We start from the raw sequence: 21,287 nt of genomic DNA on the forward strand, positions 1-21,287 counted from the left end.
TTAAATCAGACTCCATATTCACAAAACTTCAACTCACTCATATCCAAGGCAGTGGCAGTGAAGCAATTATTAACAGTTAATTGTGGGATGAAGTTACAAGTATATGGTGGTCCACATGCATTTGACTTAATGATGTTTCAATTAAAATAATCTAGTCACCTACACCTCACATTAAATGGAAGAGAGAAAAGAAGTCATCCACAAGGTTTGAAATTATAATTAATCCAATGAAATGGATTAATTGTAATTAAATTCAATAAACATGGCCTTCTACAATAAAACTGCTCTAGAAAGAATGTGATTATCACCCAGCTATAACTTGATTGGGGAAAGTAAGGCAGCAAGTTCAGAAAAGCTCTGAGACAGACTAAAGTAAAATTTCAAGGAACAAATTTGGATTGTCAAGCTTTAGAAGAAAAAGCAATGGACAGAACAACTTGACAACTAGTTTCTATCTTTCACTCTAAAACATCTTATAGCTTGGGTGCTGATGTGAACTTATAAGAAAAGCGTACACAAATAATAATGTTTAGAGGGATACAACATGAAAAGAATCTGCAGGTGTCTCACATGTACTAAAGATGTCAGCAAACGGACACCAAACATGGGCCTGGAACACAGTTCAGGCTGAGTGACTGTGGACAATTCATAGCCTCTCTGACAATTTATTCTCTCATAAATGAACAATTTTTATTCTATATTAAATTTAGCAAGCAATACAGCTTTTTTCAATCTTTTTTTTTCCCTTCCTCCTCTCCCAAAAGAACTCACTATCCCAAATTAGGTATATGTGAATATATATGCATATCATGTAACCATATACAATATGTACCAAGAATTTTGCTTTGTGTGTTTAAAACTAATATAAATGATTTTTAACTCACAATAAATGTATTTCTATCAAATGTCAGCTTCTGCCAATTAGCCACTATTTTTTTAAATGATACAATGAATGGGTTTTTAATGCATTCTGATGCACAAGGGCAAGAATTTCTTTCCTGTAAAACCTGAGAGTGGAACTGCTTGATCAATGAGTCTGCATACCCTCAATTTTACTAGGCATTACCAAAGTGGCAAGGATTACATGTTTATGATTTACACTTTCACAAGAAAGACATGCTAACAATACTTTGCATTCCCACCAAAAGCTAGTAGTGCTAAATCTTAATTTTCATCATTATGAGTACTATGCAATAACATTCCATTGCTTTGTTTTTCCCTAATTATTAATAACATTGAACACATTTTCATGTTTACTTTCCCATGAGTTTCTTCTTTTATAAGCTGCTAGTGTTATGTATCTTTTTTTCTATTATTTTTTTCTATTGGGTAGCTGGTCACGCTACTATTGAATTGTTGACTTTCTTACATTTTCTGGGTAATTAACCAGTTATATTTCTTGCAAACATTTCCCTCTTGACTGTGATTTATTTGTTCATTTAACTTAGTGTGAAAAGTGTTAGTCATTCAGTCCTGTTCAGATATTAATTTTAATTAAAAAAATCAATATTTCCTTCCAAAATTTTCAATTACTTCCTTGAGATTTTTTACTTTTAGGGCCTTGATCTTTCTATTATATACTTAATTAAAATGTATAAAACAAAAATATAAGCCAAAAATATCAACAAATTAATTCACTACCAGGAAATGTGGTGATACAAAAATAACATGTTTAGAAAAATAATTGCTCATTCCAGGAAAAATATTTAAAGGTCAGTTGCTAAAAAATAAAGAAATCTATTCACATAAATAAAAATTAGTGAATGAATACCTGCTATATATATCTATATAAAATGTGTATTACATTTATCATGCATATTAATACCAACTGTATGTGTGTTTGCATTTGTTTGTCTGCTAGAAAATGAGAATACAACAATGGGAATAAATAAATATGATCTCTGTTCTCATGGAACATTCTAAGAAAAATATTTACTAAATAATCTAAATAATCTCATAAATGATTATAAAATAACAGCTACCTTAAGTGCTGTAAAAGAAAGATACATGGCGCTAGGTGAGATTAAAATACTATAAAGAAATGATACTTGGGTTGAGAAATGAAGCTTGGAAAGAAATTGACTAAACAAATCCTTAATGAGGGAGTATTTTAGGCAGAGTGAGAAACAACACACAGAGGTCCCAGTTCTTCTCTCTCTTCCTCCTAGTCCACCAAGCTCCGTAAGCAATGGAACCACCCATACAGGGTTTTGGCTTAGTCTCCTGTGTACTCAGAAGCCAGCCTTGTTCATTTTCATATATCCAACATGAGCCCTAGTGTCTGGCATAGAGTGGATGTTCAATAACTATTGAGTGATTTGAAATAAATTTTCTCAATTTCCTCTATTGTAATAGATGTATTCTTTCATTCTGAAAAAACTGGACAACATATACAACAGAGCTTATACTCCCAAATTAGGGCTTTGCAGAAACATTAAAAATCTATGTACTTATAACCCAAAGTACTAAACAAAATCAAAATAATTTTTATAAAAACTCTATATGACTAAGACGACATGTAAAATTTATAATTAAAAAAAAACAATAATAATAATGGAAACACAAAACCTTTTCCTTTTTTAAAAGGGTGAAAGTTTGGTGAAAAGGGTATGTGTCTACTGTATTCGGCATTTGCCTGTATTAGTATACTTTGCATGTGGCTACAATCACCAGATAAAGTTAAACATTAATATGTTGTGGGAAATCACACAGGAACCAACTTCCACATTGAACTAATAAAATTTCTCTACCAATCCTGTAGGAGTTAATTCACATTACAGAAAAATTCATTGTAGCAGAACAGACTGTACTTAATTGTCTGGTGCCAACTAGATATTGCTTGCAACTCAGAGTTCAGCAAAGGAAACTCCCTAGGCAGGTTAGAGTCATCATGGAAGGTTTCATGGAGTCAGGCCTGTAATGACAGCCGAGATTTGTATGAATGGAAAGGATTAAATGTATATGCTGCGTATGTGAGAGTGCTCTAAGTTACACGATCTTAACAAAGTGGAAGATCTATATCTGGATTAGTAAAGTGTGGTAAGTTTATAGAGGGCCTCAAAAGTCAGGCAGACAAGTTCATATTCACTGAATAATAAAACAGAAATAAAATGCAGTTTTGGAAGGATAAACTGCTATGAGAAAACACCCATTTGGAGGCTGTAAAGAAAATGTTTATTGCTCTGTGCTATATAAAATACAAGATTATCAATAAAACATGACAGCCCACTTGTCAGACCTGTTTGAGTATATACTAAATCACCTTTGCATAGGCTGAATAAAAATACAAACCCTTTAATGTGCTAAAATGAAAGTATGCATGGCCAACACTGTCAATGAAGTGGACCTGCAGTGGGCAAGCATCCATAATCCAATTTTACATGTGAGTCATCTTCAAACATAAGCATAGTAACTTGGCATATTAACCACTGACATGAATTATTTTCTGATTGCTCATGGGGAAAATGATATTTAATTGTCATGATTAAAAAAATGCACATTTCCACTCTACAAATTTACTTATCATAGTCATCTATTATACTTGTGTCTTTTCCACTAGAATTAAAACACTTAGAAGATTTAGCCTCTTTCAGTCACTTTTTGAAGTTTTCAACTGCCTAGTATTGTCTGTTGAACACACTGCATACTTGCAAAATGATTACAGAATATATAATCATTTGGGACAAAAGCCATGACAGACTTAGACAGCATACTAAAAAGCAGAGACATTACTTTGCCAACAAAGGTCCATCTAGTCAAAGCTATGGTTTTTCCAGTAGTCATGTATGGAGTGAGAGTTGGACTATAAAGAAAGCTGAGCATCGAAGCATTGATGCTTTTGAACTGTGGTGTTGGATAAGACGCTTGAGAGTCCCTAGAACTGCAAGGAGATCAAAACCAGTCAATCCTAAAAGAAATCAGTCCTGAATATTCATTAGAGTCATGGGTGTTGAAGCTGAAGCTCCAATTCTTTGGCCACCTGATGCGAAGAACTGACTCACTGGAAAAGACCCTAATTCTGGGAAAGACTGAAGGTGGGAGGAGAAGGGGACAACAGAGGATGAAATGGTAGGATGGCATCACCGACTCAATGGACATGAGTTTGAGCAAGCTCTGGGAGTTGATGATTGACAGGGAAGCCTGGCATGATGCAGTCCATGGGGTTGCAAAGAATCGGACACAACTGAGCGACTGAACTGAACATATAAGGAACCAATAAATGATGACTTATGTCTACAAATACAAACTAGTGACCAATGCTGAAGTATCCAGCCAAAGGAAAAACGTGTACACACACTTACCATGTCAACCAGAAAGGGCTTGTGAACATATTATCCCTCACCCTCTGTGATTATTAAACTGTATGTGAAATTTTGACTTAGATATGGTGCCCAGTTGTTTGGTCAAACTCTAGTCTGGATATTGCTGTGAAAAGTATTTTTTGACATGATTAATGTCTATAAACATTTGACATTAAGTAAAGCCGATTACCTCTAATAATGTGGGTGGGTCTCACTGAATCAGCTGAAGGCCTAAAAGCAAAAACCGACATTTCCTGGAGAAGGAATTTTGCCTCAAACTGTAACATAGAAATCCTGCCTGAGTTTCCAGCCTGCTGGCCTGCCCTACAGATTTCAGATTTGCCAGCCACCACAATCACATATACTGATTCCTTAAAGTGAATCTTCTTAAAGATAAATGATATGAATATGTATACATTTGGTCTGTTCTTCTGGAGAGCTAACTAACTGATTCACTAACTAACTGATTCACCTCTTCCTCTCAAAAATAAAAAAAGGCTAAAACCACATGCATTCCTAGGAAAAAAAATTATAAAACAAATCACTTATACTGATTCCTTAAAGTGAATCTTCTTATAGATAGATGATATGAATATGTATACAATTGGTCTGTTCTTCTGGAGAGCTAACTAACTGATTCACTATCTAACTGATTCACCCCTTCCCCTCAAAAATAAAAAAAGGCTAAAAACACATGCATTACTAGGAAAAATTTTTATAAAACAAATCCCATTATAAGAAATTACATTAATATATATATGTGTGTATTTTTGTGCATGTACATAGACAACAATGACTGATCCAAGTTTTGACTTAATGTCAGACAGTAGTACTCTACAAAAGTAATTTTAAATTCAATGATATTTGTACAAGCACTTAATATGGTTCTGGTGGGGGTGTAAAGTGAATTGACTTCTTCTACTTAAGAGGAAAAGAAAATGCAATCACAGCAGGTCCCCATCTTTTCATGACCACACCAATTTTGGTCTCAAAGGAGTCCTAGGGTTGACTGAGGGCTGAAGAATCCCAGGGCTATGATTACACAACACAAAGGCTTCACATGATTTCTAAAATCACCTCTTTCTCCTAACAGTGACATTATAAAATAACTAAACTGTGAGAACACACCATATACGGCCTTGAAAAGTTTTAAGACAACTTTTCTTTTAGATGGATTAAACCGTAGTTCTTATAGGAGTGTTTCATCTCTCAGTTCAATTCAGTTCAGTTGCTCAGTCGTGTCCGACTCTTTGCGACCCCACGAATCACAGCACGCCAGGCCTCCCTGTCCATCACCATCTCCCGGAGTTCACTCAGACTCACGTCCATCGAGTCAGTGATGCCATCCAGCCATCTCATCCTCTGTCGTCCCCTTTTCCTCCTGCCCCCAATCCCTCCCAGCATCACAGTCTTTTCCAATGAGTCAACTCTTTGCATGAGGTGGCGAAAGTACTGGAGTTTCAGCTTTAGCATCATTCCTTCCAAAGAACACCCAGGGCTGATCTCCTTTAGAATGGACTGGTTGGATCTCCTTGCAGTCCAAGGGACTCTCAAGAGTCTTCTCCAACACCACAGTTCAAAAGCATCAATTCTACAGCGCTCAGCTTTCTTCACAGTCCAACTCTCACATCCATACATGACCACTGGAAAAACCATAGCCTTGACTAGACGGACCTTTGTTGGCAAAGTAATGTCTCTGCTTTTCAATATGCTATCTAGGTTGGTCATAAATTTTCTTCTAAGGAGTAAGCATCTTTTAATTTCATGGCTGCAGTCACCATCTGCAGTTTCATCTCTAGTATTACTCAAAATGACTAGTGATTTTTAATCTCTAAAATTAATGATGTTATTATTTGGCATAATTCTACATATTTCATAAAGAAATTATTAGCTTTTCAAACTATGAGTTTACTCAAGATGATTATAGAAAAGTTTTGCTTTATTTTTAACACTTTTATTAACTTTTTTCTGAATTTATTAACATGATTTGTCTCCTTTTGTTAATGTGGTGAATTACCTTCATTGTTCTTTTTTTTAATTTATTTATTTTAATTGGAGGTTAATTACTTTACAATATTGTATTGGTTTTGCCATACATCAACATGAATCCACCACAGGTATACGCGTGTTCCCCATCCTGAACCCCCCTCCCACCTCCCTCCCAGTACCATCCCTCTGGGTTATCCCAGTGCACCAGCCCCAAGCATCCTATATCATGCATAGAACCTGGACTGGCAATTCATTTCATATATGATATTATACATGTTTCAATGCCATTCTCCCAAATCAACCCACCCTCTCCCTCTCCCACAGAGTCCAAAAGACTATTCAATACATCTGTGTCTCTTTTGCTGTCTCGCATACAGGGTTATCGTTACCATCTTTCTAAATTCCATATATATGCGTTAGTATACTGTACTGGTGTTTTTCTTTCTGGCTTACTTCACTCTGTATAATAGGCTCTAGTTTCATCCACCTCATTAGAACTGATTCAAATGTATTCTTTTTAATGGCTGAGTAATACTCCATTGTGTATATATACCACTGCTTTCTTATCCATTCATCTGCTGATGGACATCTAGGTTGCTTCCATGTCCTGGCTATTATAAACAGTGCTGCGATGAACATTGGGGTACACGTGTCTCTTTCCCTTCTGGTTTCCTCAGTGTGTATGCCCAGCAGTGGGATTGCTGGGTGGTATGGCAGTTCTATCTCCAGTTTTCAGTTTTTTAAGGAATCTCCACACTGTTCTCCATAGTGGCTGTACTAGTTTGCATTCCCACCAACAGTGTAAGAGGGTTCCCTTTTCTCCACAGCCTCTCCAGCATTTATTGCTTGTAGACTTTTGGATAGCAGCCATTCTGACTGGCATGAAATGGTACCTCACTGTGGTTTTGATTTGCATTTCTCTGATAATGAGTGATGTTGAGCATCTTTTCATGTGTTTGTTAGCTATCTGTATGTCTTCTTTGGAGAAATGTCTATTTAGTTCTTTTAAACTCTTTGTTTTACACTGTTATTTTGAATCTATATTTTTCTCTGAGTTATATAACTAGATTTCCCAAGAAGTAAATATTACTAAAATATATACTTTTCTTATGCTTCATAATTGAAACATTCCTGCTGGCAATAGGTAAAAGAAAAAAATCAAAACAGGTAAGAGAAACAGCATGACATACAGGATGGATAGTACATATACTTTAAAAATGTGAAAAGTAGAATTATAAAGTGGAAATATCCCCCACAACAAGGCCACACAACCATTTCCTACAGTTCATGCACTTGAAATATAGGGAATTTCTGACAAAATGAAAAACTGTGGTACCTCAAATACTCTCCAATTGCCCCTATAAGGGAAGATATAGACAGGTATTGGAGAAGGCAATGGCACCCCACTCCAGTACTCTTGCCTGGAAAATCCCATGGACGGAGGAGCCCGGTGGGTTCCTGTCCGTGGGGTTGCTAAGAGTTGGATACGACTGAGCAACTTCACTTTCACTTTTCACTTTCATGCATTGGAGAAGGAAATGGCAACCCACTCCAGTGTTCTTGCCTGGAGAATCCCAGGGATGGGGGAGCCTGATGGGCTGCCATCTATAGGGTCGCACAGAGTTGGACACGACTGAAGCGACTTAGCAGCAGCAGCATAGACAGGTATACAATTTACCACTCGTGTTACAGTGATAAGTAAATCTATATCATATTAGTGACAGGATGTCTTACATGTAAGCAAATGTGTTTTTCAATGATAACAATCACTTACTGCCACACTGAACATTCAATGGTATGTGTGAGAGTGGAGTACTGGAAACAAGCAGATGTACAGAATGGCAGTCCAAGAAGTCACTAACGCAGCTATAAAAAGACAGAGAAAAGAAGTCTTCCAAGTTCCATTTTCACCAAGTATCATGGACAATATGGGCACTACAATTGAAAACTAAACTGTAGGAGGATAAAAAACATGTTTCATCAACCATTATATACACAGGTACTAGCAACATTTGTTTATTCGGTTGAAGAATTCTGCTATCCTCATGTTACCTCAGATTTGCAAACATGTCAAAATGGATATCTGGGCTATAGAAATTGAGAGGAGACCCCAAATTCCAGAAGACTTAAAATGAACGTGGAGTAGATGTTTGGGATACTTGTTTAACAATATGACAATCCAGTCGGTTCTTTGGCCCCCATTTTCCATATCAGCCTATGCTCCCTTCTTTGAACCTCACTGATACCCTAATGCCCCTGGGACTATATGCCATAGTCCCTCCAGTCCTTTCATTTTTTTCAAGACTTGTGGCCATTTTAGGATATCTGGTTTCAAGTTAAGAACCAAGTAACCTAAAAAAGTTTTTAGTCCATGAAAAAGCCATAGAGAGAAATATTCAAAGTAAATCTTGACATTACTCAAGACAGTGGTTAGCTCTGGGAGTTGCTCACATAAAATGGACAATATTCAAGCTATTCTTAAGCAGTATTCATTTACTAATCAATTACTAAGGATCTTCACATCACTGATTTAGATGAGCTGTTTGAAAAAGAGAACAAAGCACAAAACTCTGCCCTCATTAAGTTTACAATCTAGTGGACATGAAGCATAAGCAAAGAGTAAATTATGATACTTTAAATGGAGATTTGATAGTGATATACACAGCCTGCTATTAGAACTCAGAACAGGCTTCTTACATGGGGCTGAAGTAAGCATCCTTGAACTTACATTTGCATTGAGCCTTCAAAGACTCACAAGAATAAGTCAAATGATGGAAGGTCAGTCATTTCAAGTGAATGATGCAGCATCTGCAATGGCTATGAAAGGCTATGATAAGCAAAAACAAAAACAACAAAATATTTTGCAAGGGAGGATTTCAGCAAGAATCTAGTACCCTGGAGAGCTCCCTTGCCTCAAAGGTGACTAGACAGACTGAGGACTAGCCTGTCGGAAGTGGGGTTGGAGATCTCATCTCCAGAACTTCAAATTTACCAATCTATCCCATGTGGCAACCCACTCCAGTATTCTTGCCTGGAGAATCCCATGGACAAAGGAGCCTGGTGGGCTACAGTCCAGGGGGTCGCAAAGAGTCAGACACGACTGAGCGACTAACACACACACGTACATCCCATATTCAACTAAAACTTTTTGGTATTTAAAACACAGTACATCATTAAATCATTCCCTATATTAGATTCTGGGGTTATGTGTTTCTTTCATTATCATCCAGTGAACCTGATGGTCCTCAGAAATATCATGGAAGGCAATTCTCTCCTACTCTTCACTAGATAGTTAATACTGTAGTGTCTTTATCCTTTCAGCGTTTTGAGCAGGACTTGGATCTGGGACCCTCAAAATGTCCCCATGGGATGCTTCATATTACACTTTCCCTGTAATCAACTTAGACCCTCCCACTGCAGAACCCTTTCAAAAGATGAACTAGTGTTGATGAAGATGTTTCCCAATATCACCATATTTACACCTTGAGGAACACTGTAGGAAATATACCTCAAAGTTAATTTTAGCCACAATGTTGCTGCAAGGTTATATGTTTACTGTACAAATTTATAATGCTTTTTTACGGCCCAATTTAGTAGTCTGTACTTTATTTTTAAAATTACTGCTCAAGGAGGTACATTCTAACTTTTAAGAAACTCATTTATTAATGAATACATTTAGTTTTATTGGGTCTGTCTGCACATAAATATAGTATTAAAAATTGAAAACAAAATCAAATAACTCTGATCTTGAGCTATCTGCCAAGTAGGTAGCATTCCTTTGAAAATTTAGGAATTCTAGTATACTGACCCGTTGGTTTTATTATCAGTTCAGTCGCTCAGTCGTGTCTGACTCTTTGCAACCCATGAACCGCAGCACACCAAGCCTCCCTGTCCATCACCAACTCCCAGAGTTCACCCAAACCCATGTCCATCGAGTCGGTAATGCCATCCAACCATCTCATCCTCTGTCGTCCCCTTCTCCTCTTGCCCTCAATCTTGCCCAGCATCAGGGTCTTTTCAAATGAGTCAGCTCTCCACATCAGGTGGCCAAAGTATTGGAGTTTCAGCTTCAGCATCAGTCCTTCCAATGAACACGCAGGACTGGTCTCCTTTAGGATGGACTGGTTGAATCTCCTTGCAGTCCAAGGGACTCTCAAGAGTCTTCTCCAACACCACAGTTCAAAAGCATCAATTCTTTGGCGCTCAGCTTTCTTTATAGTCCAACTCTCGCATCATACATGACTACTGGAAAAACCATAGCCTTGACTAGAAAGACCTTTGTTGGCAAAGTAATGTCTCTGCTTTTGAATATGCTGTCTAGGTTGGTCATAACTTTCCTTCCAAGGAGTAAGCGTCTTTTAATTTCATGGCTGCAATCACCAAGTGCGGTGATTTTGAAGTCCCAAAAAATAAAGTCTGACACTGTTTCCACTGTTTCCCCATCTATATTTTGCCATGAAGTGATGGGACCAGATGCCATGATCTTAGTTTTCTGAATGTTGAGCCTTAAGCCAACTTTTTCACTCTCCTCTTTCACTTTCATCAAGAGGCTCTTTAGTTCCTCTTCACTTTCTGCCATAAGGGTGGTGTCATCTGCATATCTGAGGTTACTGATGTTTCTCCCGGCAATCTTGATGCCAGCTTGTGCTTCTTCCAGTCCAGCGTTTCTCATGATGTACTCTGCATATAAGTTAAACAAGCAGGGTGACAATATACAGCCTTGATGTACTCCTTTTCCTATTTGGAACCAGTCTGTTGTTCCATGTCCAGTTCTAACTGTTGCTTCAGTAAGACATTTCAAAACTTTACATGAAATAAGTTACTCTTAGTCTGCATTTCTAATATTGAACTTGATTTTTATATAGAGGTATGTTTTTCCTTTTCTTAAGCTTCATATCATGTCTTTCAAGTTTTTCCTGAATGTTCTAAATAATATTTTATATTAAAGAGTACTCACTAAACACATTTCATATATTCAGACTTAATGACTTAATGCTCTGGTAATTTGTATATCTATAAATAACAAAAACAATCAAACAAATTAAAATAGTTGAGAAAGAATTGACCAGAATGTCAAAGCCTATATCTGCATTTGTTTCTGCCATGTTTTTATACTTGTTTGGTTTTATTTGTAAATCTTACACTGGTTTATGATGTATCAATTACTGCTACTGCCAAAATCAAGCAAAAAACAACGAAAGAAAAAAAAGCCACAAACAAAAGCAATAACAACTCACTAACAGAATCATAGTATTTAACTTTCCAGGAAAAACCTAACTGCAGTGAACAGATACATAAGAAATATGACACGCTAGTCTGAATTTGCCTGGAAAATCCCACGGACGGAGGAGCCTGGTAGGCTGCAGTCCATGGGGTCGCTAAGGGTCCGGCAGGACTGAGCGACTTCACTTTCACTTTTCACTTTTCATGCATTAGAGAAGGAAATGGCAACCCACTCCAGTGTTCTTGCCTGGAGAAGCCCAGGGACGGGGGAGCCTGGTGGGCTGCCGTCTATGGGGTCGCACAGGGTTGGATACGACTGAAGTGACTTAGCAGCAGTAGCAGTCTGAATTTGGTTGATAAGGAAGTTGAATTAAGGCAGTATACCTGGCTTACCAAACACTTCCTGAACACAGGAATACCTCTAGTTTTCGTTAACAAACAGGGAAAATTAGAGAAGGCATCACACCATCTTTCTTTCTTCAGCTGTCTGACATTCCAACTATATTATATTCAAATAAGGTTATAAAGCAGAATGAAGAAAAGCCAGGTCATCTTGAAATAAACAACTGACTTAGAATTACAGAAACAAACCAGACAGGGAAGAATCTGTATTCCATTTATGTGGATTAAAGAACCACAGGAGGTACATCCTTTTTGAAACAGACTGACATACATAATAAGCATTTACAAAATGTTTGCTGTCAATGATGATGAATGAGTTAGCACTATAGTGGGACACAGCCACACAGAAGATAACATGTAGCAAAATGAAGCAATCTGGTGATGATCAGAACCTGGAACTAGACTTGCCCTTCAGTCTGGAAAGCACAATACAACCCCAGCTGTAAATACTTCCAAGAAGTCCAACCAACCTATATCTGGGGGTGGAGCCATACAGAAGGAGGAAAAGTGAAAGCAGTAACAGATTTTATTTTCTTGGGATCCAAAATCACTGCAGACAGTAACTGCAGCCATGAAATTAAAAGACACTTGCTCCTTGGAAGGAAAACTAGGACAAACCTAGACAGCGTATTAAAAACCTGCCACCATTTTTGACAAAAGTCCACATGTTCAAAGCAAAGGTTTTTCCAGTAGTCATGTATGGATATGAGAGTTGGACCATCAAAAAGATTGACAGCCAAAGAAATGATGCTTTCCTATTGTGGTGCTGGAGAATACTCTTGAGAGTCCCTTAGACAGCAAGGAGATCAAACCAGTCAGTCCTAAAGGAAATCAATCCTGAATATTCATTGGAAGGACTGATGCTGAAGCTATAGTTCCAGTACTTGGGCCATCTGATGCAAAGAGCCAACTCATTGAAAAAGACCCTGATGCTCAGAAAGACTGAAGGCAAAAGAAGAAGGAGATGGCAGAGGATGAGATGGCTAGATAGCATCACCAACTCAATGGGCATGAAACTGGGCCACTCTGGGAGAGAGTGAAGGACAGAGGAACCTGGCATGCTGCATCCATGGGGTCACAGAGAGTTGGACAAGATTTAGCAACAGAACAACAACAATATGCCATAAGAGGTTGGCATCATGAAGGTCTAACAGTGGGTACTGGGAATGAAGCTTACCTCTTAGAGTTGGAAAGTTTTAGAAGTCCAGGAAAGTAGTTACTGGGGACAAGGCAGGGGAGAGTCTGCTGGCAGATGAAAGAGCTCAGGAAATGAAGTGGTTTCACAGGCATAAACCCAATCCTTAAGAAATAAAGAAGGCTCTGTCAAAGAATGTTTGCGCTCAAATGCTATGAGAAATGGTGATACTGAGTAAGTTACCAAGATGCAGGGGAAATATTAACTGAGAAATCATTTCAATTGTAAGAAAGAAGCATTACTAAAAATATGCTATAACATTAGAGCTGGACATCAAGGGTGGCTTGATATTAAGTCCTAAGGTCTCAGACTAGATGCCAAGCTTTCCACTCCATAGAAGAACTGCTCATAAATCAGGGGCATGGCTGAGGGCTCTGGTAAACAATTCCAGTGGCAGAAACAGATTCTGACAAAAAGCTACAAAACAGGCCTTAAGTGAGATACTCAGTAAAACGACCAATCTTTTTTTTTTTCTTTTTGTTATTATGCATCTATTTTTATCCATGTTATTGACTGACTTAAACACACTATGAAATATATAACTCTGTCCATGAGTCTAGCAGACAGCTTCAGAAAAAGCAAATGTAATGCTGACCATGGACTTCTATAGAATCATAATACATAAATACTTCAAAATATTTACTTTGCTTCAAACATTTGAACACTGATTAAAGCCATATTTAAGTAAATAAGTTGAAGATTAAAAGTCAAAAGAAACTAAATTGACAAGTAATTTTTTTTCTCTTGGGAGACAAGTTGAATTAACAGGCTGCCCGAAATATCAGTTTTGTTTGAGCAAAGTATTGAAATCTCTGTGTGTACCTTGCTAAAAGATATGCTGTATATTTCCAAATATGGAGAATATCTAATGTTTGACCATTCTCCACATATAGGCACTCATTCTTAAAACTATACTCGGTTACATCTTAAATTTCCACTAATAATTTGGGAGATTCTGACTAGTTGGGGCAAAAGAATTATGGCACTGAGGGCAAAATATATCAGTACTGAAAAGAGTAATAAAAAGATGGGAATATCAGCCTTACAAGTTCTCCATCACTTATTGCAATCACCCAAGAAGCAACAACAGCCATCACGGAAGACAGGAGCAACAGGGTGAATAATGAACAGCTATTGCTGGGCCCAGAATTAAAACAGGAATAAGGACTGAATACACTCCACACCTTCTATCTACTGATTTCATAATTTATAAATTATTATAATAAAGTATGAATATTTGGTATAAGTAGTTTGGCAGCTCACAGAACAGAGCCTCAGTTTCCTCATCTCTAAAATATGCACAAAATTCTATAATGTTAGGAGAACTGCATGGCATAACAAATGTAAGTGTTTGTCATGGAAGAAGTGCTCAGCACATGATAGTCATTGCTGCTGTTGTTAACAAACATCTCATCGTTTGCAAAATAGAAAGAAAAACAACACCCATATTTTCATATAGTCTAGGGACTCCTTTAAAATACTTTTTAAACGGTCAGTCTTTGGAAAAACATAAATATCCTTAGAATGAAGGCATACAATTATTCAATATTTATGTGTTGGCCATTGTTAATTCTTGATGATACTGAACCAAACACACAAATACACATAAAATTAAATTGCAATGAGTACCATAAGGAAGAAGAACATGGAACTAAAGCAATATATATAAGGGACACTGATGCAGCAAAGAAGGCCAAGGAAGGTTTCCTTTGGGAAGGGCTGATTGAACTTGTATCTGAAAGGCAGGGGTGGGGGAGTCCTGGGGGTGGGGGGCCAGGATGGAGGAAGAAGAAAGGGAGAAGGATACTAAGAGAGATATAGGATTTGAACACATTATCTTTATCTTGAAAGACATACAGATGTAATCTAAAATTCTTTCAGCAGTAAGAACATTTGAGAGAACATTTCACACTTGTGAAGCTATTATTGTGCAGCTAAAATAACTGTAATCTTATACAGAGAAAATGATTATAAATGCCAAGACCAAAAATATCACATAAGAGTCAACAAAACTAAAGACGGTCAACCTTTGTACACTGTGCATATTTTTTTCTTTATAAATGACTACCAATAAGGTCAGCCTGAGCTCATTATTGTCCAGTTAAATTCTACACTGATGTACTGCTTCCCTAATCAACAACAAGGAGTTACAAAGTCATTTAATTTTTTTTTAAAAGAAAAAAGCTCAATTAAGATGAAATTCTTCTGATGGAGAGTACAATACTTTCTACGTCTAAACTTTCAAAGCCTAGTTATCTCTACCAGTTGAGGAAAGTATTTAGATATAAAATAGGTGGAAGACATGGCCTTCAAATATCACTATAAAATACTCTAAGTTAGTGGTTCTCAAACTTTAGTATAAGAATCACACGTGTGTGCATGCTTAGTCGCTTCACTCATGTCCAACTCTTTGAGACACTATGGACCACAGCCTGCCAGGCTCCTCTCTCCATGGGATTCTCCAGGCAAGAACACTGCAGTGGGTTAAGCTGCCCATCTCCAGGGGATCGTCCCAACCCAGGGATTGAACCTGTGTCTCTTATGTCCCCTGCATTGGTAGGCAGGTTCTTTACAACTAGCACCACCTAGGAAGCCCAAGAATCACACAGGAAACCCCAATGCAGAGTTTCTGATTCAATCATTTAACGGAATTGCATTTTAACAAGTTCACTCATGCTATTGTCCAGGGAACGACATTTTGAGAATTACCACTCTAGGTTAATAATTTGCCATTAGATAACAGAATGTTTCCTTATAAATGACCTTCAGATTTTATTTAGTATCAGAACACAGCTACAGTGTTCAAGAATTGTAATAAGTTTAATCAAAATTTTTAAATTGTTATTACAGTGTAAATAATTAAAAAACAACAAGTATATTTTTAAGTTAGTCTAAATATAGAGCCAGGAATTTTCCAAACAGCAAACTATCTGTCAAAGGTCCAAGCAGAATTTCTTTTAATTGTAATATAATACCACATACCCTAGGAAACATTTTCAAGCACCGCTTTTTTTTTTTTTTTTTGACATTTTGTTTAGCCATGAAAATAGCTTAAAATGAAATGCAGTCATTTAAAGTAAGAACTGATAACAATATCCTGGTACTGTATCAACTGCAGATTAAACTGGTCAGCTTTACATTTTTATATTATATTTAAGCTACCTTTTGAAGTATGTTTCCTTTGTTAGTGTCTTTCATCAATCTCCTCATCTTTTCTCTCTGCTTCTCCCACTGCAGACTTCATGTTTTATTGTTAAATGACACTCTCACATAGTGAAGATTATATTGCTGATAAAAGCATATGTCCTCAATATAGAGCAAATAGATGTTGTCACTATCCAGTAGGGAAATCATGCAAAAGCTGTCAGTCATACAATGGGAGAGATTACATTATCAAAGTGATACACCTGTGACATATTGTCCAAAACCAAACTCAAAAGAGACCAATTAACAGATATGCTGGTCTGTACTTTGACTACATTGGAAATCATCCCATTCCTGCATGAATAGAAATTGGTGATTTAATAGGATTTTCATTTCAGTAATGACTTATCTATTCACTGTCAACAAAATATATATGTATATATATGTCTTTTAATTCAACTAAACTGAAAGTACTTCTATTCTGTTATCTACTGAAAGTCATATCTAATATTTGTACTATTTCCTTACTATCACCATAAAATACTTCTGAGTGTCATATTGATTAGACAGGTTCAATGTCAATTCAGATCTTACCTCTTGTGTTCTTAAAATGGAGGAATGCATTCTAAACAGTTTTGTGTTTGTATAAAAACAAAGAACACGTAACTCAGTTAAAAATGCACACTCTTATAAACAGAGCACAATCTTATTAGTAATACATTTACCAAAAGATAGTTAAAACATTTTTTAAACTGTTACAACTCTAAAATTGTTCCCACAGGTCCTACATCATAGCTATATATTCATGAAAATAATGTAAGGATAGATTAACTATTATGCAAGTGCATTCTAACAACTTTAAAACAAAATATGATAGAAAATATGTTAACAAGGTATACATTTTATATGAATAAAATATTAAGCATTCAATGACTGCTCATTATTTATACAGTTGTTCTTTTACATATCTCATCCTCTTTTCTTTAGACCAAATCTAAGGAGAGTTGATTAAGGATATAACTTGAACACCTCACTTCATGTACATTCCAAAATTCAACACTTTAGTGTGATGTGGTATATTTAAATATTTAGGGTAAGCATTCTCTACTTACGTATTTTTCTAATATATAGAGAGTATATTTTTCACTAAAAAGCAAGATAAAAAACTTGTCTTCTTAGGCACAGAAATATTTACAACTAATTCCAAAAACACAGTGTACAGAATGTTGTACATCAAAAACAGACTCACCCTGCACTTTGTACAACAAATTCAACCACTTTGCAATATCAAAAGCTATTTCAAACAAACTTATCTTTCTCATACCTTTTGCTCTTTTCTACAATTTAAGGAGACTTGCATTTTATATTTTATATTCTTATCCACAAGTCACTAATCCTATTTATCCGTTAGGATCAAAACCAAGGAAGTCTTACCTACCCTAGAAGCCTTTTCAAACAAAATTCAGTATGAAATGTTATTGTCATGCTCTGAACTCCTGCAGTCTTCATTAGACATGCAATCTCTTATTGTCAAGGTTTGTTAACTGTTCAAGCATGAACATCGGACTTTCCCCAACTGGAGAGTAAGCTCCTGAAGGGCAGGAGGCAAAGAATTCTTACATTCCTCCACAATACCTAGATAGTGCCTTGCACATGACAGGCTCTTTATTATGAATACTACGTTGCATAATAAAATGCAATAAGGAGGCCAACATCTATATTATATACATTTTTTTCATTTTCAACTTCACGACAACGTAAATCAACATTCTATAGTATAAAAATGCATCATTAAATAATAAAGTTGCTAATTCTCTGATGGTGTCAAAAAAATATTAATAAGTATGACTATTTAATGACTACAATAATATAGCCCATCAAGTACCTTTTAAAATTCCCCATTACTTCTACATTCCAATGATTCAAGAAAGTTAACAACCCTCAGAGCCAGGGTGCTCAGTTCATGTTTTAATGTAATATATAAAACTACACATGCTTCAGTGTTAAAAATGTATTTTAACCAATACAAATCTAATCAAATCAAATAAATCTTTAACTCTGCTTTGTCTTCAAAACAAACAGAACTACTAAGGAAAGCTACTTTCACACTGGAAGAAAACATCAACAGTTGGCATGTTTTGATCAAAAAAGGAGCTCCTTAATTAATACTAAATGAAAACCACTCTGACAGTAAGTTGGTCAGTTCTCTTTCTTCCTGAAATTATTGAACTGGTTGTTACAACATAGAATTTCAATGTTTTAAAAACATTGTGCCTGACAGCTGCTTAGAGACATCCAAATTCAAAATAATGACACTATCCTACTATATCAGTTACAACCTAGTAGATGGTTCTATGAAAACACAGATTTTTCATAGAACAAACATAAATTTGCTAAAACGCAGTTGGTATACACTATTCTAAGACACCTCTCTAAGCTTCACGTTACGTCTGGAATTTTTGTCTGTTATAAAGCAAACAGGAAAAGAAACTGAAACAAACTGTGTTGTGGACTAGACTAAAAGTATTTTAGGTCTTTTCTTAATAGCTAATTTTAATTCTAATTAGCAATAATCAATACAAACGCACCTAGCTGTCTGCTTCTCTTTCTTCCCCAAGGCTTTTAATAAAACCAGTTTTATGGTAAAATGTGTGCACATTATGTTAACAGCCTTTCTTAGGGGTATAAATGTGTTCGATATCTGTGGGAAGGTATTCAACTGTAAAGATATTAGAAATGAAAGCTGTTGAAACCAAGTAGATGTTTTGTCTGTAAGTATTATTGGTGGCCTGAAGAGGCAAGAGACGTGATAAGTACACACAAACATAAAAGGCAAAGGATCAGTAACTTGTAAAAAGCATGTTTTTTTCTACCTGTAAAATGGCAAGTGATTTTCTGACTTCCTTCATCTCATATTCAAGGTCCCACGAGAAAGGGGGTGGGGATGGAATGGAAAGCAGAATTGCTTCTAATTCTGAGAAAGAAGAGGGGAGAGAGGAATTGAGATAGAGGAGGAGAGGGAGACAGAGAAGCTCAGGAAACACGGAAGGAAACCCCGAGAAATTTCACAACTCTTTGCCATAAATAGCCTTTCTTCTCACTCTGGATCCCTCCTCCTTTACATCAGCAAGGCTCAGCCTCCACGCGCAAAGCAGCACCATTCACAAATCCCTCCATCACCCCATCGCGCAACCCTGCCCCTGACAGCACTGCGTGTACGAGTCCCCGGGACACAACCCAGAAGGTGGGGGGAGGCGGAGCAAGGGGACACCTGCGGTTTCAGCTCGGGACTGATTTTCTCTCCAGGTGAACCAACGCTGTGATTAGTCCAAGGGCGAAAACACACACACACACAAACACACCCCTCCCTAGAGCCCTGGATGCGCCACCACAAAGCAATTTGTTCACACTAAGTCGCTGCTGTTCCTGCCGCCGCTGGGGAGGGTCTCGCCTCCAATCCAGGAAGCCAGCGCCGGAGGACGAGAGAGCGAAGGCAAGGGGCCGTCCAGGTTCCGGCACTGCGGCTCCACCAGGAGCCCCGGGCTCCCCGCCCCCTTTCCTCTTCCCCCTTCCCCCTTCCCCCTCCCCGCCACCGCCCCCACCCGGGCTCCCGCAGTCCCTGGGGCCAGCGCTGCCCGGACGCCTCTACCTGAGGGACGAGAGTGGCGAAGGAGGGGAGCGGCCCCGAGCTGCTCCAACTCTTGCCTCCTCGACCGGCCGCGCTCCTCACCGCCCCGGAGCGGCGGCCGCAGCCGCGGTGATCCGAGCGCTCAGGAGCGCGGAGGAAAAGGCCACGCAGCGCGCGGAGAGTCGCGGGCCCGCAGCGAGCGAGCCCTTCCGCCTCCCTCCCACCCCGCCCGCCAGGCCAGGTCTCCGCGCCGCACACGCCTGGCCCATGGCCGGCGCCCCGGGCCTGGGCGGGGGCTGCCCCGGGGCGGCCCGGGCACGGCGCCGTCACCTGCCGGGCGGTCTTCCCCGCGTCCGCCCGGGGCCGACCCCAGTGTCGCGGCGACGCGAAGCGCGACCCGCCGGGTGCGGGGGCACTGGGGGCGTTACTACCTTGAGGGCTCCGCGCCGCTTGTTAGGCTCCTCCCGGGCACTCGGGGATTTATGTCTTCGGGGCACGGGACTGTCTTTCCCGGTCCCCTTCCTCTGCCCTCCCTCCCCTTCTCGGATGTTGGGCTCCTTCTCTCTACTCCCAGTTGTACAGAGTAGAGCTGCGTTATTTAATAATCCTCCTGCTCCTCCTGCCCGCTCCAGCAGAGCTGCTCTGCCTGAGCCACCGCTTCCCAGTCAGTCATGTTGTGGAGAGAGGGAGAGAGAGGCGGATTGGCAGTCGGTCGGCGACTATTTGTGGTGAGAGAGAGAAGAGCAGAGCAAGGGGAGAGCAGGGGAGGGACGTGGGGAGGCGCTTCCAAGTGTGTGAGTGCGCGGAGTGTGACTGAGTGGGGGACAAGGGAACCACCTCTCTGGCAGGCCGCGCTCCCAGACTGTGAGGAGGGCGGCGGCGAGCGCTGCCTTTATAAGGTCGGGGTTGGGGGAGGGGTTAGACCGGGGCCGGAGGGGTGGGGGGGGGGCTCCGAGGGCGGCGCCCGGCCAACTGCGTCCGCGGGTTACCACGCATGCATACTCACGCATTAACGCGCGCACACCCTGTGCTGGCCGGTTGCTGAGTTTTCGTTTTAGGGGTAGCCGTATCAGACCATGCTGACTTGGCTTTCTTCTTAGCCCATCTTCGTGCATGCAAAGAGTCCAAGTGCACTGGCAGGTCAAAACTGGGGAAGGGAGGAAATCTGAAGCTCTGCGAAGAGGACGCGTTAATAGTGAAAATGCACTGTATATTTTCTCTCCAAACCACCGATATAATAATTGTGAGATTCTTCGTCCTCTTTTCCTTCTCACACAGCCTATTCACATTCTGACACGTCTCTCCCTCAAAGACAGCAAGGAAAGAAACCTGACTTCCTTACTCTAAGCCCATGATACCTCCCAGCAAATATTTACAGTCATCAACTCGTCTGTAGGATAATGAA

The 21,287-nt window shown here is 38.9% G+C and overlaps 1 protein-coding gene across 3 annotated transcripts in view; it reads right to left on the reverse strand.

The window, feature by feature from the left end:
• Window positions 1-20,722, reverse strand: part of CCSER1 (coiled-coil serine rich protein 1) — a 1,488,467-nt gene extending 1,467,745 nt beyond the window's left edge. For 2 of the 3 annotated variants that reach the window (XM_070372147.1, XM_070372149.1), the window contains exon 1: window positions 20,314-20,722. The gene's annotated coding sequence lies outside the window, so the exon portion shown is untranslated. Of the gene's footprint in view, window positions 1-19,903; window positions 20,046-20,313 lie in introns of those variants that run through there. The other variant, XM_070372148.1, reaches the window with a different exon arrangement.
• Window positions 20,723-21,287: the final 565 nt, after the last annotated feature.

Source organism: Bos mutus, chromosome 6 (genome assembly GCF_027580195.1).
Source record: "Bos mutus isolate GX-2022 chromosome 6, NWIPB_WYAK_1.1, whole genome shotgun sequence".
Taxonomy (NCBI): Eukaryota; Metazoa; Chordata; class Mammalia; order Artiodactyla; family Bovidae; genus Bos; species Bos mutus.